We start from the raw sequence: 18,558 nt of genomic DNA on the forward strand, positions 1-18,558 counted from the left end.
GATGCGAAGATGTTACGAGTTCTAAAGAAAAGATGACAAAATAGTCAATAAAAACATACCTTCTTCAGTACTCCACACACCCCCCTACTTACCCTTTTTGATGCCCTCATGAAAACATTGTAGTTGACATGTAAGGCAGTGAGAGAGTAGGCTGGAGATGGGATCTCATGTGGTGGTCTATAGACATGATGCCTAACTAGGTGTTCAAAAAGATGGCTTGTCTGACCCTCAGGCATTTCATACAGGGCTTGGTATCCAGGTGCAGGGTGCCAAATAATCGGACTCCGAAACCTATATCCTAACTAAGATGGGCCTGCCCTCAAGATAATTTCACCATAGAGGTTCAAACGATCAATGGCTAGCTTAAAGTTCTCGTAATTAAATGGTTCCCTGAGTTGGATGTTCAGATTAGAGGTCTGATATAGAAATTTAGCAGCTGCAATGGCAAGGTCCTTAATGGTAAAGAAGTATTCTATCCCTTGCTGATTGATTGTTGTATGAATGGGTCCTAACGCATCAATCACGCCCAGAGTCCTCATGAGGCTCTTGTGTTTGTTCCATAACTGTAATGGATCTCTAGGCTCAGCGCTTACCCATAAATCTAATCTGTTTTCTTGTCTTTGGAAGGCATTATAGGCTTTAAGCCATTTGATTTGATTAACTCCAAACAAAATAAATGCCTACAGTTGGATATCCCCAACTAAAGGGCCAGGGTTCTGCTCTGTCTCTTGATCTAACACAAGGTTATGCAGATAGAATTCGCACAAGAGTCTTTGAACCTTTACTCCATAGTGCTTACAACAATTTATAAAATCATCAATGGTATTAATTTGTATAGGGGCTCATGCTTTGACGGCCTTAATTTTCAATTGAAAATATCGTTCCATTAAAAACAAGGCATAATTCTTGGCAAGGGCTCTACATGCTAGGACGTCAATGTACAAAGAGCATAAGGTATCCATCTGTCTGATAACTACATCTAATCTATGAGTTACCTTTGCGAATTTTTCTTGTTCTTTTCACCATCCTTCAAAGGCCTGGCTTTCGGATAAATTGACATTCCTTAGTTGTTGTTGTAATTCTTCATACTTTTCTCGAGAAACTATGTGTTCTGTGCTTTTTTCTACTGCTTGTTGAGCTTGCATCAAACCCTCTCGTAGGGTTACTGTCCTCAGATCGTTGTCCCACGTAGTAGTGGCCAGTGGAAGATTTACTTGAATCTTCTTATTGTGTCGCCTTGTGTTTATAGTCTGTATCCCTTCAGAGGATTGTGCCTCTGTCTGAACTTCCTTGTCACAGGCCGGTATATCGTCTGTTTGCACTTCAACATGAGCAACAGTGAAATGTTGTTCCTTTTGCTTTTGAATGGCAGTCTGCACTTTAACAAGAGTTTGAACAGCAGACTGTTCTTCAACAACGGTTTGAACAACAGACTGTTCTTCGACAGGGTTTTGAATAGCAGGCTGAACAGGGGTCCTCCGAACCTTTTTCTTGGGGGGTCTTACCGGAGTGGTTGTGTGTCTTCCCCCTGAAGTTCTTTTTGCTCTCTTTCTCATTCTCAAAACCCTGATTTGCTGTCGAAGTCGAGCTATCACATTTAGTAATCTTTGTTGTTCTTTTCGTAATCGTTTAATTTCTTCTATTTCCTTAGAAGGAACAGTTATCTATTTACTCAGGCCTGGACTGTCATCTTGGCCAATTCCCTGGTTTTCCTCTTGGGGTGCTCCTTCGTTGTTTTTTTCAGGTTGCTCAGGAGTAGAAACCCTAGCTGGCTCTGTTATTTCTTAGGTAACTTCTTTGTCCACCCCTTCTTCTTCATGCAATTCTTCCAGTGTAGTCTGGCTAGGAGCGGATTGTTCCCTTTCTATATCTTCATCATTTTCTTCACCTGTCATACTTTCATCATGAACAGAATGATTCTCTTCGTTTTCTTCCTCGTCGCGCAATTCTTCGGGTGCATTTTTGTCCTGAGAAGAATGCTCTTTTGGTTCTTCCTCAATCTGGAGGCCTAGCGGGCTGAGAGGCTGGCCATATTTGCCCATATTGGCCAGAATTTTGGCCAATTCGTCCTCTTGCAATGGATTTTGCAATGGGCTCTCTTCGCATTGCTCTATCTCCGCCTCCACCTGCTCAGGCTACTCAGTCTCTTCCTCTATTTCTCCTTCCTCATTTCCTCCTACTTATTTCTCATTCTCTTCTCCTTTCAATTGCGGGGGTCGCTTGTCCCCTGAGTCATCTATCTCCATAGGTTGGCTGGTACTCCCTTGGGGATTTTCCAACCTCCCTCTAATCCGTGCCAATCTAACTGATTTTCTCCATTTTGATGGTCTATTTGGTGTACTGGCAGTATGTTTGCGTTTTGGGGCTGGCGGAGTCGGTGCCCCATCTATCATAGAAATTAGTTCTTCCCAGCTACTCTATTGTTGAGCAAGACTGTGGCTAACTATTAGCTGTATCAGTCCATGGTGACTTACTACCAATTCTACATGTTGTGACTTTTTCATGCTTCGGGCAACATCATGAAGTAATGAATTTAAAAATGCAGGTAGGTTCACAGAGAATTTCTCTTTTAATACAGCTAAGAGTTTAAGGTGTCGTGGTCTTACCACGTCTTTCCTGCCTTCACAGGTGATGTAGCTCTGGATGATCCTCGCCAATTCTTCCCATGGCTCTCCTAATGCTACTGGTAGGACTCCTTTTCCTTTGACTGTTAGGTTTTTGCCTTCATCCTGGAAGATCTTCATGATCTTTTGCAGTCTCTCTTTCTTTAAAGTCCACACAGGTCCAGTGGCTGGCAGTCCCGAGACCTTTGCAATTACGTCATCGGTAACTGCTATGTGTTTTCCCCTTACTGTGGAGTGGTGTTCTTGCAAGTTCTTCAAGAATTCTATTGCCACGGTCTCGTTGGATTCCTGTAAATGATTAAGATAGAATAACCATCTTGCCCTTGCCAGGACTTCCCGTGCAGCATCAGAAACTGTCAATACTTGTGTTTCTCTTCGAATTGACCTTCCTCCCATGCTTTAGCTCACTGTAAAAATGCAGAGACGGCAATGGAACAACAGGCTGTTCAAACTATTAGAAACACAGAGAAAATAGCAAAATCGCAAGGCTCGTTCAAATCTTAGTAATTGTTACAGACTATGATACGGAAATATCTTAGGAACAGCAAGGCATGCAAATTGAAAAACGAGATACCGTTAAGCCTTGCTATTCCCGAGTAAGAGTTTTTCGAATAATAGCCTGACACGTATGTCAGCAAATTATGAAGTCAGCCCCCCCCCCGGAATGTGATAGGCCATCCTCGGCCGTCAAATGAAGGAGCGGTGGGCTGATCTGTTCTGGTACAGGGTCATAAAGGAACAGCGTATGCCACAATGCCATGTTTACAAAAGGAGCAGGTTACCAAAATCGAGGTGTATAATAGGATCGCTTAATAAATAAGAAAATGTGGTTACATGATGCGAAGCTGAGAGGATAGGACAACTGACGTGCACAATGAGTGTAATGCGATCATTGTCTACTTTTCCCGTCATGATTGGTTATGATGAATTTTCATGTGTTTAATGGTTCGGGGAAGTGATATGCATAATCTTATTTGACAGATTACAAAGGTATAAGACAAAGAAGGGTATTAATGATTACTATTAGTGTATAAGAAATGTGACTTCAACACCATTAATAGAGATCTGCTGCCTACAGGTGTCCATAACCTTGGCAGAGTTATTTGTTTCACCCATGGAACCATGATCCTTTGTGTATGCCTAGGAAGTACTGTTCAGTGTCAAAATGGAGGTCATTATGTTGGCTTGGTAACCAGTTAAATCATAATGCCATTCACGAGGAAGGAGTGAAAGGTGGGCAGGTCGGCTCGTGATGGGACCTCCTGTTCCAAGAACTCTTTATTTTTTCTGATGTGCCTCTTCGACCATATCCCTGGTGTGGTGGCCATAGTGGGAATGCCACTTCACTTTCTTCCTTATGATCATGGTAGGCTGGCTCTTGATGAGACCCCCTATCCTGCATTTGACAATTCAAAACATTCTTCTTTTTTTCTTTTTTTATAAAATGCTTTCCTATTTATACACAAAGGGTGGTTCGGCTCTCCTTAAGAGTAGGAATGGTGGAAGAAGTCTTAACATCTCAATAGAAAAATATAAACCCTTTGTTCTTATTCCTTAATAATGATCCAAGAAGATTATGGGAATTAAAAAGAACCAGCATGATAAAGATGACCAATCATGTCAGTATTAGTAGGGTAAGGACAACAAAAGTGATGAATAATTGTGTCCTTTATTTGTTTCTCTTTATCAATTCACAGAAATTTCTTGTAAAAGTAGCGATTTTATATAATTTGCTGATTTCAGTATGCTCTAGCTTTGTATCCATTGCATGAGTGTATAGTTGTGCTCCAAAAGACCTGAAACAAGAGGAACAGCAGGTATCTTTAGGCATAGGTAAAAGGAATACGAGAATGTTGTCGTTTAAAAAAAGGAAGGACAAAGGAATACAAGTGTTGTTCCTTTGAAAAAGGAATAGCAAAAACCGAAAGTGTCGTTCCTTTGAAAAAAGGAATAGCAAAAACCGAACATGTCATTCCTTTAGAAAAGGAACAGCAGAAAACCAAAAGTGTCGTTCCTTTGGAAAAGGAACAGCAGAAACGCAAGTGCTAAAAGTGTCGTTCCTTTGGAAAAGGAACAGCAAAAACGCAAATGTCGTTCCTTTGGAAAAGGAACAGCAAAAATCAAAAAGTGTTGTTCCTTTGGAAAAGGAATAGTAGAAAACTCAATGCCATTCCTTTGGAAAAGGAACAGCAAAAGAGATGTTCCTTTGGAAAAGGAACAACAGAAAACTCAAATGTCATTCCTTTGGAAAAGGAACAGCAAAAACGAAAAAGTGTTGTTCCTTTGGAAAAGGAACAACAGAAAACTCAAATGTCGTTCCTTTGGAAAAGGAACAGCAAAAATCAAAAGTGTTGTTCCTTTGGAAAAGGAACAGCAGAAAACTCAAATGTTGTTCCTTTGGAAAAGGAACAGCAAAAATCAAAAGAAAACTCAAATGTCATTCCTTTGGAAAAGGAACAGCAAAAATGAAAATGAAAAAGGAACGGCTAAAACAAAAGGTGTTGTTCTTTTGAAAAAGGAACAACAAACAAAAATGTTTTCCCTTTGGAAAAGGAACAGCAACAATGACAAAAGTGCACACAAATGCTGTCCCTTCAGAAAAGGAACATCAAAAATGACAGTGTTGTTTCTTCTGAAAAAGGAACAACAGAAAAAAATGCAAATACAAAAATATATACAGAACAAAGAAATTATGTACAAAGTATAAAAACAGGTGAATCACTTAATGAATCACAGGTGAGGAAGATTTCTCTTCCTCCTATAGAATTTTCATATCGGAGTCCTCGCGTAGTTGCTGGCAGAAGGATTCCTGAGTAAGTGGTTTGCGGTATAATCGAACTCGGTGGCCATTTACTTTAAAGGTATGTCCAGATCCGTCAATAGTGACTAGAGTAAGGGTGCCATTATCATGTACCTTTTGGATTTCATATGGCCCTAGCCAGCGAGTCTGAAGTTTCTCGGGAAAATCCTGAAACCTGGAATCATATAAGAGCGCCCAGTCTCCTTCGCGGAAGACTTTGTTTTTAATGAGAGCGTCATGCCATTTAGCTCGTTGTTGTTGGATTAATGTAGTATGTTGAAGGGCAGAGAGCCTGATTTCATCTAGCTCATTGATCTGCTATAATCTATTAATCTGTGCCTCATTTAGATCTAGGCCTACTTCTTGTGCTATTCGCAGTGTTTGGATTTCGAATTCTATGGGGAAAATAGGTTGCTTTCCAAACACCAATTGGTATGGTGAATAGCCGGTAGTGCTTCTCCATGTTGTTTTGTAGGCCCACAAGGCTTCTAGTAGTCTTGCAGCCCAATCGCGTCTATGTGACGCAATGGTTTTTGTCAAGATTGCTTCTATTATTTTGTTGCTGCTTTCTACTTGACCGTTTGCTTGTGGGTGGTATGGAATAGTAATTTTATGCTGGATATGACAGTTCTTAAGTGTTGCAGCAATCTTGTTACCAGCAAACTGTGTTCCACCGTCTGTAATTATGTCTCTTGGGAGCCCATATCGCACAAATATATGAAACAGGAACTGTATGACAGAATCCTTTGTAGCTCTCGGTAATGCTTCTGCTTCAACCCATTTGGTGACATATTCTATTGCCACCAGAATATATGTTTTCTAGTTCGAGGATGGGTTAATTGGACCAACAAAATCAAGTGCCCATCGCTCGAATGGTTCAATAACCAGTTGTGGGTTCAGGGGCATTTCGTCGAACTAGCCAGGGCGTCCTACCCTTTGACAACTGTCACAAGTTTGAACGAACTTCTTTGTGTCTTTGAAGATCGTAGGCCAATAATACCCTGTTTGCAGCACCTTATGTCCAGTTCTCTTATCGGAAAAGTGTCTGCCACATGGTCCGTTGTGACAAGCTTTCAAAATATCAAAAATTTCATCCTCTCGAACACATCTCTTGATGTGCATATCTGCTCCTGTATGGAACAGGTAGCCCCCAATCCAGGAAAATCGAGCACTTCACTGGACAATTTGTTTTCGTTCATTGGGGGTCAAATGTTTTGGTAATTTACCTACTGCTAAGTAATTCGCAACATCAGCATACCAGGGTGTTTTAACAGTGACAACAAACAAATGCTCATCTGGAAATTGATCTTCAACTGCTGTTGCGTCCACTGGTTTTGGCATTCGCGAGAGAAAGTCAACTACAGGATTTTCTTTTCCAGGTCTATCCTTGATTGTAATATCAAATTCCTGCAATAAAATCAGCCATCTAGTTATTCTACCATTTGTGATTGGTTTATTTGCTAAATATTTTATGGCAGAGTGATCTGTATACAAGATAACAGGATATCCAGTAATGTAATGCCTGAACTTATTGACAGCATGTATTACAGCTAGAAATTCCTTTTCAGTAACAGTATAATTCAATTTAGCAGGGATAGGTTTTTTCTAATATAATAAATTGCATATGGTTTTTTATCTTCTTCCTACCCAAGGACTGCTCCAATAGCTGTATCTGAGGCATCTGATGAAATTTGGAATGGCAGGTCCCAATTTGGTCCTCGAAGGACTGGAGCTGTGGACACAAGCTTCTTCAAATCCTGAAAAGCATGGTCACATTTTTCTGTCCAAAGAAAGTCAACATTACCTGTCAATGCATATAGAGGTGCAGCAATATGTGAAAAATGTTCTATAAACCTTCTATAATAACCAGAGAATCCGAGAAAATTGCGTACCTCTGTTTGAGTGGTAGGAGTGGGAATTAGCAAAATTATTTGAATTTTGGCTAGGTCTACTTGTATGCCAGCTGCTGAGATATAATGGCCTAGAATAAGTCCTTCAGTCATCATCATATAGCATTTTTCATGGCTTAAGCAAAGCCTGGTGGCAATGCAGCGTTGCAGGAATTTTTCCAGTGTGTCCAATGCTGGGTCAAAATCATCTCCATATGGTGTAAAATCATCCATGTAGACTTCGAGCCCCTCATTTATTAGGTCTGAAAAAATGCTGAGGATAGCTCTTTGAAATGTGGCAGGAGCATTGCATAAGCCAAAAGGTAGAACTCTGTAGGCAAATGTTCCCCAGGGACAAGTAAAAGTGGTTTTGTCTTGGTCTTCAGGGGCAATCTGAATTTGATTGTATCCACTGAAGCCATCTAAGAAAGAAAAGAATTTCTTTCCTGCTAGAGTGTCTAATACTTGATCAATGAATGGAAGGGGAAAGTGGTCTTTTTGTGTTGCTTTGTTTAATTCTCTATAGTCTACACAAATCCTCCACTTTCCATTCTTCTTTGGTACCACAACAAGTGGAGAGACCCATTTACTATCGGAGATAGGGTAGATGAAGTTAACATCTAAAAGTTTTTGAAGTTCAGCTTTTACAACGTCTTTTAAATGAGGATTAAGTCTCCTTTGTGGTTGGCGAACAGGTCTCGCATCCTTTTCTATGTAAATGTGGTGTGTACATAACTGGGGGTCAATTCCTTTCATATCAGGGTAGTCCCATGCAAATGCTTCTTTATGTTTCCTCAATAATTGGATGAGCTTCTTTTCTTGTTCGGAAGTCAGGTTGGCATTAATGTTTAAAGTCTTTCCTGGCTCAATTTCCACAATTTTGCTATTCGAAACAGAGGTAGTAGGTATTGTTTGATCATGTGTATCTTTAAGAAGATTCTCTTCTAATTCATTATCAAATGTTGCTTCTATCATGTGACATTGTACGTGGGATCTGGGTTCAACTTGGCTAATAAAATTATTAATGGCATCATCTTCTGTTTGGTCTTTGAAATCGAGGGCCTCTTGTATGGTTAATGGAGATCTAATATTTTTGGTGAGGTATGATACAGGATGCTTGTTAGTTTTTATTATTGTGACACTTGGCTGCGCTGGGGGGTATAAAGCTAGATTCTTAATATTTGTCCCCCTAGTAATGGTCATATTACCTTGTCGGCAGCCAATATAAGCATCGACAGTTGCAAGCCAAGGTCTGCCTAAGATCAATGGATTTCCATCAAGTCGGTTTTTGGGGTTTATTATCAGAAAATCGGCCGGATACTCCCAGGAGTCAACAGATACCATAACATCATGTAGTGTGCCCTCTGGCCTAACTACAAATCGATCAGCCAGTTCTAATAAAGTGGAGGTCGGTTCTATTGATGTAATGCCCAGTTTTTGGCAAGTAGTGGTTGTTAAGATGTTAATTGCAGCTCCTATATCAACTAAGGCATTTGAGAAGGTTTGACCATAGATTTGTACGGTTACTATTGGATTTCCTGGGTCTTCATATTTAATGGGTGTTTCTTTTCCTGATAATAAGTCAGATAAAGTGCCAACTACTTGGACTTTTGGGTTATTTGTTATTGTCCTCCTTGGTTTCTTTATACATAGTTCTTTGATAGTCTTTGCATATATCGAGATGTCTTGAATGGCTTGGAGGAGCGGGATTTTTATGTACAGGTTTTGTAATTCTCCCAGAATGTCAAAATCAGGATATTGTATAGGTCGAGGTATAATTAAGCGTTCTGGGAATGGAGGAGAGGATGTGGTTGCTGGATCATGACTTTGTTGTCTGGTCACGTCCTCTTCTTGTAATGGTTGTTCTACAGGCAACTGATTTTCAACTTGAATTGTTTTATCTCCCTCTGTTTCAATGATACGCCCAGATCTTAATTGAAGGTCATCACACTCCTTTAGATCGGTTCCTATCTCTGGTGTTTCGATTATTTGAATGGATTGGACCGGTCTGTTATTTGGATTGGGGTTGGGTTGGGTTGGGAGTTGCGGCCTTAAGTTAGACTGGGGGTTTTGTTGTAGGGCTGGCAGTGTAGGTTGAGGGAGCGGGATGGTTCCTACTGGCTGATTCATCGGTCTTTGCCAGTTTGTCTGCCAGGTTTGACTCTGTGAAGTAGGAGGAGTCCATTGCGGTGGAAAAACATTGTTTTGCCAATATGGTGGGGTATAGGGAAAATTTGGCCAATTGGGTTGGCTTGCTTGATTCGGCCATGGAGATGATGAAGGGAATGATTGTTGTGACCAATTCGGGAAGGGAGGTTGATTTTGCCACATTGAATTATATTGTTGAGCATGATATTACGGAGGCTGGAAAGAAGAAGCTGGGTCTGAAAACATACTTGTTTGTCGCGGCTGCCATTGATGGTGCTAATTAAGTAGATACACCGATTCTGGCTCTTCTTCTGCTTCCTTGTATACTGCTTTCAATCCAGGAAGTGAGGGGCAGCTTTCTGTGGAGTGGTCTTTTGTACAAATGGCGCAAACTTGAACTGCATCTAATGGACACTCCTTGTGGTTGTGTTTCTTTCTACATCTGGGACAGAATATTGCCAAATTCTGTTATGCTTCTGCTTGCTTTTGTTTGGCCTGCATAATATCAAGTTGTGTTGTCAGCGTCCCCAATATGTCAGTTTTAAAATTTTCCAATAAATTTCCAATTTCTGCACGAGTTACTCCTTCTGCCGAAATTCTATTATCTCTTACAAATCGATCATGTTCTGCTGGTTTTAGCCTTGTGCTGCCTCTTGAGCTCCTGATACATAAATCAATAATGTCAGCAAAATTTTCTTGATAAATATCTCATTTCCCCATAATGTTTAATGTCTCAATCCATTGTTCCTTCATTCCCCTAATTAATGTTGTTTTTAATACATTATCAGGTAAGGGTAATGATGCATAAGGAGATCTTTGAAGATTATACTGGAATCGTTCAACATACTCTTCTAATGTTTCATTTGGTTTAGCTACCATCTGAAATATTTCATCTTTTAACTCTCGAGACTTGCAATAGTCCTGATATTTTTTTAGAAAAGACTCTTTCATTTGATCCCAATTATTTATAACACCACCACCTAATCCCATAAACCATATTAAAGCAGCTCCTTTTAATGTAGAGGGAAATAATTTCAGTTTTTGGGGATCGGTGGTATAGTCATATCCTCTACACAGCACATCGAATTCAAACAGGAATGCATCCAGATCTTCTGATGTAAGGCCATGGAATGTAGGGATATGCTGGAGAGGAATTGCTTTCATAGGTGCATTAGCTGCAGTATCCACAATGGGGTATTGTAGTGTAGAGGTTTGGGTGTTAGGTTGATTCTGGGCCATTTGGTCAAATATATGCCAATAGCCTTCTAGGATATCTAGGAGGGTATTCCTAGGTTGTCGAGGGGGAATGGCTCTAATGGGGATGGCCTTGACAGCACTTCCTTTATCTGGGATGATGAGAGTGCCTAATGTCTGGGGGGATTCAGGTTCTTGAATTTCGTTATAAATGATTTTTGCAGCACTTCCCTTATCTGGGCTGCTTAATGGCTAAATTACCCTAAGAGGAGATTTTGGTTCTTCAGCTTCTCTTGTTTCTCCTCTTCCTTCACAGAGATTGCTAAGGTTCCCTTCCTGCAATGATTTTAGGCTAGAATTTTCAATTTCTTGAAAATCTTGCTCTTCGGTTTGACTATGCACCTCAGCAAAGGCTACAGATGGTGATCCTGTGGCCTGAAGGGAACTAGTAGGTTGTCTAGAAGTAACTTTTCTAGGTCCTACTGAAGGCTGAGATTCTGCTTTCTTAAGGATTTCATCTATAAAGGTCGATCGGCCAAGGGTCATCGGCCCCTTAGATTTATCAGACTTGGGTAGAGGTTTGGGATTCTTTTCTGGCTTTTTCTGCTTATTCATGCAAACAAATCAACTGCTAGGTTCTACGCAAACAAAACAACAACAAATCTGTAGGAAAGCGGGCAAGGGAGTAGGGCTATTACATACTCCACACGCAGGTTCTTACCTTCCGTTTTTAAAACCCAATTCTTTCCTAACAGGTTCTTACACTACTCTGAAAAAGAAACAAATGGCTACACTCTTCCCCGGCAATGGCGCCAAAATGTCGAGCTGTAAAAAGGGTCTTTTTCACCTCTAATTACCTCACATTAACTTGTCAATCCAGGAACGATTTTTTATCTCAAAGAGTGTACTCAGTTTGAGGCGGTCATTTGTCAGAGTAATGCTAGTAGTATAGCTCAAGAAAATACAAGAGTAAACGGATGCTTGAAACAAGATCTACTTACAGAAAAATACTTAACTAAATCATGCACTCGGAAAACTAAGCAATTTATCAGTCAAGGGTCCAGTAACAATAACTCATCCCTTTGGAAACTGATGTAACAAAAGGTAATCAAGGAACAGATCATCAATCTGGGGACTAGACAACAAATTCCAACGCCCACTACAGTTTCAGATGGTTCTGCACACCAAAGCGACAATAACACAGATAACAGGAAATGGAACAACAACTAAGAAATGGAACAAAAACTAGAAAATGTAACAGCAACTAAGTCTGATGAACAGCAACACCTTAATCTACAAGAACAAGTGCAGCAATCTTATCCTACAGAAATCAGATGGCAATCTTTACTTAAAGGATAAATCGGATAGAAAATAGAAATGGAACGGCAACCAATTACCAATGAAATATAGAACAGTGCTTAGATCCAATTGTGAATATACAGTACCGAAATAAATAACACACACAGCACACAAAGATATTAAGAGAAACAGCAATCTGCGTCTAATACCACAAATATTGATCTCAGTTGGAAAGGATAACGATCGCAATTCATAATGGAACAGCAATAGCATTCTGTAAAGAACAGTAATGTTACATTAATGACTTAAAGGAACAGCGATACATTATAAGGTCAAAATGAACAATATGACTTTCCTGTTGCAGAGAACGATATTGTAAATATAACAGAGCTGTGATATAAAATAACAAAACACACCAAATTACCGATCAAAGCTGATAACGAAAACCACACATGAACTAAAGATAATGATACAGGAGCAAGTGTTCCACCAGGGCTGGGCCCTTAGCCTCCAGGGACACACCGCTTGAAATTATTCCAGGATCAAAGATGGAACAGCAACCAGATTTATATTAAAGCATTAAAACAGAGTTACAGTGGATCACTTCTCAACGAGAGTCAATGATCAAAGTTTCAAATACAGAGCAAAGTTACATAAAAATTAACAGTCTCCTCCCCTGGGCTAGCAGTGCTGCCCCTACTTATAACAGCTGAAGCGGAGATATCAAGGATGCAAAAATAGTTAAAGCAACGATCCCTCAGGATCAAAGGATCCTGAGGGATTCGCCAAGCTATTAATCCTCAGTTATCCGATTGTTTTCTTACGCCGAGTCGATATCTCCTTTTCCTTTCCTTGGCTGAGATGTTTTAATTTAGATCGTCTTGTTTGCATATGGTTCCCCGCCAAAGGGACAGCAGTTAGCTTGGCCTTGTCTTTTTCTTTGGAGCGGCAATCTTTAGTTTTTCCCTTTTCCTGCATAAGAAATGGCAATTATTAGTGTTTTCATGTTGCATATAAATCTTATACATTTGTCATGATTTCCCATTATCTACCTAGTTCATGATGCGAAGATGTTACGAGTTCTAAAGAAAAGATGACAAAATATTCAATAAAAACATACCTTCTTCAGTACTCCACAGTGACCTCTCCCTCTTAAACCCATCTTCAAGAGCCAACAATGTCCATGGTTAATATACCAATGTTGTCTTCAAGTATCCAACCATATCTATTAGGGATTATCCCATCTAAGGTTTCATCGAATCTTCGTCAAGTGTTTCACATAGACCATGCTAGAGTTTCATAAATAAAATCTCAAGTCTTTGCCATAAACTAGGGTTTTCTCTCCAACCCTAACCTCATAGACAGCTTGAAATGGCAGTTCCTGTAGGCTCCAAAATGGACTAAGGCAAAAAAATTTGAGGGTTGTTGCCTCAATGACAACACAACTTCAAAGGATTGACATTCTTCATTTGCTTATGCAATCTGCAAACATACACAAATCATTAGCTTTAAATACATAAGGCTTTGTAGCCTTATTTTATGCCATATACATCAACTTCTCATGTTGATTTGAACTTCCCAAATAGTTCAAAAGATCATTTATAGAACTCCTCCCAGCATCCTCATCACTCTTTACAAGGATTGGTCCTTGTTTAGGTTCACAAAAGTGAACTTCTCCTTCAACAATTACCCTCTTCTTTTTCTCAACTCCTTTGAGCTTTTCATCCTTCAACTGAGCATTTTTCCTATGTATCTGTTTCACTTGCAACCAATTCCATTTCACTCTCCCCTGTAGAGTCCATCCATATCCATGGTCTTCTTCTCCTTTCTATAGCAGTTCTCTCATCACCTCAAGTTGTACTTTCATAATATTTATTTCTCTATCAAGTTCCTCATCACGTAACTTCCTATGGCTTACCTCTAAACCTTTACTATGACCATTAGTATTCAAAGTATTCCTTCCTCTATGAGCTTCCTCTTGCTCATTGTGAGCTGCAGTCAATCTTCTGTGACAAATTGACTCCATCAATCTATCACTAAATACATTACTAATATTTTACATTGCCTAGTATTCTCTAGTATTTCTGCTACTTCCCTCCTCTTGAACCTTCTCTAGAGCATTCCTTACTCCTCTAGATTTTGCATTCAACTTTCCCGCCTCTTCTTTCCAACCTTCTGTTGGAATAGTTCTTTGACATAAGGTTTATGTTCTTGATTACAGTTTCCTACTATAAACATATTTATCTCTACTACTTGTAATCAGTTATTTACTTCACAAATTAATTGAAACATATAGACCATTTACCTCTTGTCCAGACCTCATTTGAACATGTATTTTTGTCACATTGTTTCATTTTTCTTCCACGTCTTCATAACATTCTTCTTTCATATTTTCTTATCAAACCCTATTTGTTCTATTTTCATCCAAGTATATTTTCCTTCCAAAGAACTTTAGTGTTCTTTTTACACAAAACTTCAATTGATAGAGTCATCAATATAAATTTCAAACAAAAAAATTTACTTCAATTATATTTTTCAAACCTTTAAGGTTGTAAGCTCTGAATTTCTCTTCCAAAGAGTGTATCTTAAGTCTAATTTCCTCTCCCATAGAGCTTACCAACTCTGATACCACTTAATGCAGGAAAACCCAATTTTCCTGCATCTTCAAACAAGTTTCAACTTCTCAACTAGAATCATAACACAAATACATTCCAACCCTACACCATCTCCTAGATTCAATCTTCAGAATGATATTCCACATCCATGCTAGAAAAATGGATTCCAAAAATTAGGGTTTTAATCTTGCGCGCTGTGAAGTCTTTACTATTGATCTCCTAAGAATAATGGCACTTGTTCAACTCTTTCACAATGACTTCATTGTACAAATGGTAAATATCATTTCTCGCCTTCCAATGACAAACTCAATCCACCTCCACAGAGTCATGTAACGATTTGATACACTAGAAATTCCTCAGCAATAGGGGGCTTCAATAGGAAACAAATTGACATGGCTCAATTTATGTCTTCTCTGTGGTTTGGCAATTCTCTAACAATGATCTTGGTGTGTTCTAAACCATACAATTTACCTAAAAGGATTTATGCCCTTTTATTCTAGCTTGATCAAAGTTGGATTCAACAACTGTAATTATTTTCTCATTCTTTGAAATTTGGTTCTATTTACATTACTCAATATAAAACAATCTTCAACTCACACACTTCCAATATAATTTCAATACAGAGACTTATTTTTCCTCCTTGGTTGCTTGATTTTCCATTTTACGAAATTTTTCTTCACTCATTCTAGATACAAATGTCCACTTTGTTTTAGGCTTTCCACTAAATAATCAATTACATCATAAATCAATTTTCTTCCCTTAAGTTTGTTCTAGATATCTTCAGCTACTGGAATTAACCAAGAACTTTTACTTTTGTGATGTTAGCAAAATTACATGTGAAAGAGTATGAAAATCCACATGTGCATACTATAAAGAAGAGAAAACATAATGATGACCATCAGATCAAAGGACATACACATTGATAATAGAGTTCACCTAGTATGGGTTACGTCTCCAGGCCCGGTGTCAAGAGTGGGGAGGTCACTTCATTAAATGTTGCAAGATGATGATGAGTGCATGATACATTCTTTGTCATTACAAGGATAAATTCCCTCAACCATAGTGGCATGTCTCTCCACGAGATATTCTCCTATAGAAAATCTCACTCATATGGGTCTTCCTTCAACATGACAAGCTAATAAATTCTAACATGATGTGGCATACAGGTACCCCTCAACATAATGGTAACAAAGATCTCAACAACAAAAACATCATATTAGAAAATCAGAAGAAAGACATGGTATCATTGCATCATTTATCTCCACTTTCGGGGATGGCCTAAAAATGTGAAGCTCTACTCATGAAATGGGTTGCACTGTTGAATGTGTGGCATGAAATCATGTCAAACGACTATAAACTTGGCCCCTTTCTGACACTGTCAAAATCTGGACCCTTGGGAATCTTGAAGATTCCTTCATGGAGATGGGAAAAAAATACGCTACACGAATGAAAATTATGAGCACACCATCGCGCTCCCTGTGAAATCCTAAGAAGAATGACTATAAAGTTGGCATCATTCTACCTCTGTCAAAAATCAGCTTCCAAGGGAATCTTTTAGATTCCTCAAGATTATGCCAAGATTCCTCACCACTCACTACCTGAAATTTTGTTGCTCATATGACGAAACGGACCACATCATCACATTTCCTGTGAAATTCTGGTTCGTTTGAGTATAAAGTATAAAGTTGAAATGAATCTGACACTGTGAAAAATTACCCTCCAAGGAATCTTTTAGATTCCTCCAAGATTCTACATGGAATATTTTGTGGAATATTCCCCTAGAATATTCTCTCCTCGAAAATCATGCCCCTTCTGGGCTAGATTCCACTCTACACCTGGTTCTACTCTCTCGACCTCCACTTTGTTGGTCCAGCGAATGAATAACTTTGGTTCTTATATAATCTTCAGGGGGATATAACAATGAAAGGTTTATTGGTGGAGTGGCCAACTTTTGGGGATGAAGGTCCTAGGGTCAAGCCTACAGGCCTCCCCCCCCGTTATAACTGTGTTCTTTTAAGTATAAAAAAAGTAAGCACGTTCATTGTTTGTAATGGAGGGTAGTGAATTAACGGTTGGTGCGTAATGCATTTTGGTTAGAGTTGGCAGTTACGTGGGAGCACGGTTGGTTATAGGTTCACTGCCTGGTGGGATGGCCACAGGCCGATGCAGGTTCAAGCCCCGCCGACCCCACGTTGTGTGGTGGTCATTGTATGGTAGGCAGGGTCCCAAGTCAGAGTCGTGGACCCCGACCCATATATAAACATATGTCGTTAGCAATGAAACGAGGTGTCGAGGTTTGACTGCCTGCCACACAGATATATATTAATATGTTGTTTGGAGGGTTGGCAGGGGTGGCGGCCCACCAACAAATATATGTTACCTTTTTTTTATTTTTTTATTAAATTTAGAAAATATTGTTCAAAGGTTTTTGACTTTTTTTTAGGGTTATTGGTGATTTTAAAGAGGCAACAAATTCTCCCTTTCCAGCGGCTGAAATCCATCACCGAAAATTCCAAATTGTTGCCTCGTTAGTGGTTATCATTGGGCCTAGTCTGACCAAAACTTTGACTGCAAATATCTTGAGCATATGAACTCAAACTTGAGTGTCATTCATGTCGTTGGAATCATAGCGATGAGCACTATGGCCTGGTCCTAGTTTCATTTCAATACAATGAATTTTATTTTTGTGTTATTCTAAGCCACTTTTGAATTTTGAGCGTTTCTAGAGCCACCTAGATCATTCCTCCCCACTAAGGAGATTTTGGTCCTCCAAAAGCATAAACATAATCTGCAATTGATGTGTTATATTGTCTACACCACAAGTGTCCTGACACGTCACACTTCCTTCTCCTTCACCCTTGTTCTTAAGAGCCATAAGTGATGAGCCAACATCTGCATTCTCTACAAACCTGTAGTACAATATTTTCAAACTACATGCTTAATTACATGACTAATCATGGCCCAAGCATCCACATACTTGCCAAGAGTTTATAGCACACACTCTTTGGTTAAGCGTACATCATCATAGAAATCAATACCCCAACTATCAATAAAAGGTCAAAAACATCATCACTGCTTTACTAAGAGATGGAAAACACATTATCAATTTACAATTATGTTGCAACACATGATTTACAAAATGCATCCATAACAAGCTACCATATCTATTAAAACCATCTCTTACTCAATGAAGTGAACAACCAGGAACGTGGCAGATTTGCTTGTTGAACATCTTCACTAATTGGTTCCTGCACTAGCACTTTGTCCTTGGGACACTACTCTGGATGGAACCTCCAACATGTGGCTCTTGGATGACCACCTTTGTTGCAATTATTGCAGAAAGTCTTCTTCCTCTAGACCTGCTTAACCTTCTTCTTTCCCTAATGTGGAGAAGACCTTTCACACCTCATCCTCTTTCTTCTTTCCATTCTCTTCCATCACTCAACAACCACATGGTTATTCAAACCACAAAAACTACATGGTTTTATATGCCATGATTTATGCTCATCATTAACAATATGCTTGTAATCAAAATGAACTTTAGAATACTTAGACTTTAGAAGACTGGTTGTTTCTGGTGCAACCCTGGTGATGAGAACTTGCCTTAGCTCTTCCTCCGCAATGTGCACTGTCATGGGAGGATTTCGATGTGTTCCAATCATCTTCTTTCTCTAATGGCTTCAACAATTTCTTGGAAGCTTCTAATACCTTTGAGCACTCTCCTTCAGAGTACCCCAAACCTGCAAATCGAGGTCTTTGTACAACCACCAATGGTTGAGTCATTCCTTGGCCATTAATACCAAGTCCTCCTCCTTTATACCCCATATTGGTAAGGAGTCTCATGTCAGTTCTAGAAATGGGTACCTCAAGGCTTCTAACATAAATAGCGTCATGTGAGAATGAAACTAAAGAATGATCAATAGTGCTTACTTTAGTTGTCGATTCTGAAGTACGTGATGAAGGATTCTCTAAGCCTTCGTTGTGCTGCA

The sequence above is a fragment of the Pinus tabuliformis genome, chromosome 6 (genome assembly GCF_031772625.1).
Source record: "Pinus tabuliformis cultivar Carrire ecotype Pingquan chromosome 6, CPIR1, whole genome shotgun sequence".
In the NCBI taxonomy this organism is placed as follows: domain Eukaryota; kingdom Viridiplantae; phylum Streptophyta; class Pinopsida; order Pinales; family Pinaceae; genus Pinus; species Pinus tabuliformis.